Source organism: Pteropus vampyrus, unplaced genomic scaffold (assembly GCF_000151845.1).
Source record: "Pteropus vampyrus isolate Shadow unplaced genomic scaffold, Pvam_2.0 Scaffold440, whole genome shotgun sequence".
Taxonomy (NCBI): domain Eukaryota; kingdom Metazoa; phylum Chordata; class Mammalia; order Chiroptera; family Pteropodidae; genus Pteropus; species Pteropus vampyrus.
Window position 1 is genome coordinate 1,206,138 of NW_011889221.1, and position 6,877 is coordinate 1,213,014.

General features: G+C 32.7%; 1 protein-coding gene across 1 annotated transcript in view; it reads right to left on the reverse strand.

Moving 5' to 3' along the window:
• The window catches only part of LOC105306496 (threonylcarbamoyladenosine tRNA methylthiotransferase-like), a 68,171-nt gene that overhangs the window by 58,994 nt on the left and 2,300 nt on the right, over nucleotides 1-6,877 (reverse strand). The gene's annotated exons all lie outside the window — the stretch shown is intronic.

The window sequence follows — 6,877 nt, forward strand, 5'->3', positions numbered from 1 at the left end:
AGAAAGGATTATTTGTTCTATTGCTGTAAAAAATGCCTTTGGAATTTTGATAGGAATTGCTTTGAAGGTGTAGACTGCTAAAGGCAGTATGGATGTTTTAACAACATTGATTCTTCCAAGCCATAAGCATGGAATAGTTTTCTATTTATGTCTTCTTCAATTTCTGTCATCAATCTCTTGTAGTTTTCAATATAGATGATCCTCAACTTACAATGGTTTGTCTTAGAATTTTTTGACGACTTTACAATGGTGTGAAAATGATATGAATTCAGTAAAAACCTGACTTTGAATATTTATCTTTTCCAGGGCTAACAATACGCAGTACGGTACTCTCTCATGATGCTTGGCAGTAGCAGTGAGCTGTTGCTCCCAGTCAGCCATGTGATCACTAAGGGTAAATAACCGATACTGTTTAGTGTAATCATTGTGTTAGATGATTTGTCCAACTATGGGCAAATGTAAGTGTTCTCAGCACATTTAAGGTAGGTTAGACTAAGCTATTATGTGTGGTAGGTTAGGTATATTAAATGCATTTTCACTTGCCATATTATCAACTTACAATAGGTTTACTGGAATGTAACCCCATTGTAAATTGAGAAGTATCTGTATACAAAGCTTTTACTTCCTTGGTTAAATTTATTCCTAGGTATTAGTTTTGATGCAATCGTAAATAAGACTATTGTCTTAATTCTCTTTTTGATAGTTCATTATTAGTGTATAGAAATACAATAGATATTTTTGTACTGATTTTGTATCTTGCAACTTTACTAAATTTGTTGATTAGTTCTAACAGTTTTTTGATGAAATCTTTAGGGTTATCTACATAAAATACCATGTCTTCTCTGAACGATAGTTTTACTTCTTCCTTTCCAATCTGGATGCCCTCTATTTCCTTTTCTTGCCTGATTGTGAGGATTTCCAATACTATGTTGAATAAAAGTGGTGAGAGTGGGAATCCTTGTCTTGTTCCTGATCTTAGAAGAAAACTTTCAGCTATTCATCACTGAATATGATATTAGTTGTGGGCTTGTTATATGTGGCCTTTATTATATTGAGATATGTTCCTTCTACACCAACTTGTTGTGAGTTTTTATCATAAATGTTGAATATGGTCAAGTTTTCTGTATCTATTGAGATGTTCATATAATTTTTATCCTTCATTTTGTTAATGTGGTGTATTTCATAGACTCATTTGTGGATGCTGAACCATCCTTGTATCCCTGAGATAAAACCCACTTGACCAAGGTGTATGATATTTTTTAAATGTATTGTTGAATTTGATTTGCTAATACTCTGTTTAAGATTTTTACATCATCAGGGATACTGGCCTGTAATTTTCTTTTCTTGTGGCATCCTTGTCTGATTTTGGTATCAGGGTAATGCTGCTTCATAAATGGGTTTTGAAGAGTTCCTTCCTCTTCTATTTTTTTTTTTTGGAAGAGTTTGAGAAGGATTGGTATTCTTCTTTGAATGTTTGGTTGAATTCACTAGTCAAACTATCTGGTCCTGCACTGTTGGAAGTTTTTTTGATTACTGATTCAATCTCTTTACTAGCAACTTGTCTATTTAGATTTTCTATCTGATTGTCATTTTCTATTTAGATTGTCATTTTCTGCTATGTTTAGTTTTGATGGGATCTTGTAGCTGGATCATATTCAGCTGTCTTACTAGTTTTCAGTTAATTCTTTTGTATTTCTGGTAATTGTGTGTACATATACCTACAAGACTAATAGTTTCATAACAAAGGAGACTATTTCTATCTTTTCACTGTCATGTTCCCAGTACTTAGCACAGCTCTTGGCATGCAGTGGGCAATCAAACAATATTTCATGAACTGAATGGAATTAAAATGTAAATTCAGATTTCTCTTCTCATATATGAGTAGGTGCCTTTCTTCCTACAATGGTCAAACTTCTTAAAGGAATTCACTTAGGATTCTACTATCCAAAAACTTAATAATTAACTTATGAAACAACACATATAAAAACTAAAAACCCTTTCCTAAAGAGCCAGTAGATCAGGAGGAAAAAAAACCTTCGAATAAGTCAAATTTAAAAATAAAAAAGACCAGAATACTATATACTAGACCTGGAAGAATAAAACAAATAACAAACATTCAACTTTAGCAATTAGAAAAATCAGAACAATAATAATATCAACACAGCCACATCCTAAGAAATGCAAGAGTACAATTAAAAATAGAAGTAGAAAGTATAAAAGTGGGATCAATTAGTTGTTTAAGAATATTGAGGGGTGGGGCTCCCCAAAACAAAACACAACAAATCAATACTGAAGCAGACAAAATTTCAGCAAACTTAAACAAGAAAAAAAAGACAAAATGAGGAATGAAAAAAGCATGCTAATAATCAAGAGAACGTTACATACAACTTTAGCTAAAAAATATGAAAAAGAAAATGAATGAAATAGGTCGTTATTGTAGAAATGTATTATAAAATTGACTCAAATAATAAAAAAAGAAAACTGATATGCATACAAGGAATTGAAAAAGTTATGAAAAAATTTCTTCTTAGACTCTACGCAAGAAGCTTTTGGAAATGAACTCTTTCAAATTTTTAAGAAACATAACCTCATGCTATGGAAACAGATCTAGAACAGAAAAAATATGGCAAATTACTCCATTAGATTTTAGGTAGCCAGAATTATTATGACTGCAAAAACCTGAACAAAATAACATGAAAAAAAGATAAAGGTTTCTAAACCTCAGCGTAGTGAAATTTGATGGATAAGAGGCTAGGTTCTGAAGTTTGAATCTCAGGTTTACTATTCAGTAGCTATGCCACTTTAAGTGAGTTACTTTCTTTCCTCTGTGATGCCCTAAATTGTGAGGATTAAATGAAATAATCCATGTAAAGTATCTAGCATCATGTGAGCAACAATATTTTAAGGGGAAGACTGCCATGGTTTCCTTACAATATGTAAAAGTTTGCATTTTGTCAGTATGTTCATATTTCTGAGAGGAAGGTTCATAGTTCTCATGAGATTCTTAAATAAAACATATGCTCTGACCCCCAAAGTTAAGATCTACTGCTATACACTATCTTACCTCTGAGTATAGATGCAGAATAGAAGTCGATATAATATAAGCAAATATAACAGCAAGAGCATTAACAGAATCATTCATCAATATTAAAAAATTAATCTTTGAAACTGAAGGCTACTGTGGGGTGAGTATACATTGGGCAGCTTTTCTAGAAAGCAATTTGGTGGCATCTGTAAGGAACCCTTTAACTTCATAATATCTATGCTCTTTGACCTAATAATTGTGCTTCCAGAATATATCTAAAGAAAATGGCTAGTGAGACAAAAAAAAAAAAAAAAAGTGTATATAGATGCTTATTATGGGGTAATTTATAATAATAGAACATCGGAAACAATATGAATATCCAACAGCGGAATAGTTAGTAAACTGATGCATTTATATAATGGTGTAGTATGTAGTCATTAAACACAAGGTTACTGAGAACTTCGATGATACAAAACAATGCTTACAACATGACTTTTTAAAGCATGTTAACCTGTATATACAGTATAATGCCAGAATTGTAAAATTAAAATAAATGAACATAGCGTAAACGGAGAAAATAAATCCAAATATGTCGTAATGGCTAATTCTGGGTGGTAGAATTATGGGTGTATATATACTCATATACATATCATATACACATATGTATATATAATAAAACAATACACATATTTTACTTTTCAGGTATTCTATAATAAGCATGTTTAAAATGATTGCATAAAACCATTTAAAATATCTTACTGATAAATCTGGGTAATCAAAAAGATCATCAGAACTACTGCTCCCCACACTGTAATTTCTGTTTATAATATTATTTTCTCTGTTTAGCATTAAGGTCATTTAAGAATGCTGATGACTAACGCTAAGTCTTCTACAGCCAAATGGTTTGGCTGAAGGCAATATAATACTTAGGTATGTTAGGGCGCTACCTTTCTCAGCCTCTTAAATGGCATGAAGTTTTCCCTACGTTCCATCTGAAAATATCAGAGAAAAATGTTCATTGCATCAGTAATATTTTAGAAACAGTGTCATGAGTTTTTGCTTCAAACTTTATAAAGGAGACCTAAAATCATTAAGTCCATAATATATATGAAATAACTAATAAAACTATTTTTATAATGTACCCTCCTAACTCCAGTATTACATGATATTACATGATTTTCCAGTCAACCAGTCAATCTTCTGTAACAGTGAAATACGGTCCTGGTGTTCATCTGGGGTGGCATGCTATAGGCATTTTACCAGACAAAGCTGAAGACAGCTTACACTAAACTTCACTTGTATGCTCTATAGATCATTAAATGTCTTTACTATTACTTTGTCTACATTTATCAAAAATTTGATGCCTTTTCTATCATTTTTCTTCATCCTGTCAGAAAACTGACAAATCTACTGAGGGTTACGCTAGTTGGTAAATATCATTTTTAAAAATTATACAGGTTTTCAGTGGAACACAGGTGCACAGCACTTGTAATGTCTGCTCAGCTCTATTATTGTCATAGGGTAGACTTGGAAAACATTCTAATCATATATATTTTTTAATGTCCAATTTGTAGACCATCTTATTTTGCTTCTTCTTGTACTCTTTTCATATGGATAAAAGTTATCTTGCATAGGTTCCTACTTTTTCTAAATAAATAATTTCTTCCTTGCTTGTCACATGAATTTCTCACAAGTCTTCACTGATCTGGAACTTTGTCTTGCAGCCCATGAGGCCTATCAACATTAAATCAGCTCCTGTCTTGGGCAGAAAACAATACACTTAAATATTTATATTTTGGTGAAGGAGGATATTTATAAAGAGAGGAAGAAGAGAAAGGGGTGTATAAGAAAGAGAGAAGGAGAGAGTGACAAAAAGAGATGGGAATAAGAAGCAAGATGGAGAGCTACAGAAAAATATTGGAGTATTGTTGGTTGGGAGGTAAATATATTACCTAAAAGAAAACTGCTAAAAGCCTGCTATTTACCTGGGCTATGGGTACATTAGAAATTGTTTTTACAGGTCTTTGAGACTACACTAATTTTCAGAATATGTCCCTTAGTCCTTGGAAACGGAATGCTTTTTATTTTGAAATTATCCTTATCAACTTTTCTCAGTTGTGCTGTATTAATTTCTGATTTGTAAGACAATAGTTCTGAGTCTGAGGAAATATACAATTATACAATTTCTTTATGTCTAGCTGTGTCAGTTAAGTATTAAAAGTTCTTCCCAATAGTGAACAAAATTAATCTCTCTATAGCTTCCACGTTACTCATAGAGAGTCTACTCACATGAGTTGTCTTTCCAGGTTGGTTGACATTTTAGGACACTGATAATGATCCTATCTTGCTTTTAATCTTAAACGTTCGTACACAACACTGATAAAATAGCTCAAGCACCTGTATGTGAACTGCACAGAACCTGGTTCTCACCAGGAGTAGAAGGCTGAGTTCACTAGTGTCGGAAGTTGTCTATCACCTTCCCAAAGGATACAATAACGCTCTGCCAACTCTGCAGCCATTTGTAATCTGATATACTTTCATGGGTATGCATGAATCTTTCATGGTTACTAGAATCTATCAGTACACAACAGTTTCAAGGGCTTCTAAAGACATCTGTAGAAAGAAGGCCTCAGAAGCTTGGACATGTATTCTGACATCAGCCTGCAGGTCCTTGTGTCTCTTTGAGAAAGGCTTATGAAGCCTCATGGTAAATACATTTTATTAAATTAAATAAAATGGAATCTATGACAATCCTGATTTACTTCAATGGCAAAGAAGAATATGTTAGACAAGCTGCTGTCAAGTGGCCATCATGTATAACATAGAATTTTGGTCACTTAATCAGTTTATAAGCTTTGCAGTAGTCATTTGAAAATGGGCATTCTCATTTTGGTAGGGAAGGTCACAGAACAGAATACAAAGACCCTTGCACTTCCCATAAATTTGATGTAAACAGAGTGTGTATTCTTTTTTTTTTAATTCCCATCCTCCACTCTTACCCCTTTGCTAACCATCAGTTAGCCCTCTGTATCTATGGGTCTGTTTCTATTTTGTTTTGTTTATTCGTTTGTTCTGTTTTTGGAGATTCCTCATATAAGTGAAATCATATGGTATTTGTCTTGCTCTGTCTGACTTATTTCATTTAGCATAATACCCTCTAGGTCTATCTGTGTTATCGCCAATGGCAAGATTTCATTCTTTTTTTATTGCTGAATAATATTCCATTATATGTGTGTGCATGTATGTGTGCACAGATATACATATATATGTATGCGTATATATGTACATATATATGTGTGTATATAGATATATAGATCTATAGATATTTTTATTACATCTTCTTTATCCATTCATCTATTGATAGACATCTAGGTTGCTTTCATATCTTAGCTATTATTAGTAATGCTGCAATGAACACAGAGATGCATATATCTTTTTGTTTTCTTTGGATAAATACCCAGAAGTTAAATTGATAGATCATATGGCTGCAATACTTTTATTTTTTTGAGCAATCTCCATAGTATTTTCTATAGTGGCTGCACTAATATGTAATCCCACCAACAGTGTATAAAGGTTCCCTTTTCTCCACATCCTTGCCAAACTTGATTTATTGATGAAGCCATGCTGCTGACAGGTGTTAGCTGGTACCTCATTGTGGTTTTAATTTGCATTTCCCTGATGATTAGTGATGTTAAGCACCTTTTCATATCTTGGCTATCTGTATGTCCCTTTGGAAAAATTTCTATTCAGGTCCTCGGCCCATTTCTTAATTGGATTGTTTGTTTTTTTTGGTGTTAAGCTTTATGAGTTCCTTATATATTTTGGATACTAACCCTTTATCAGATGTTTCAT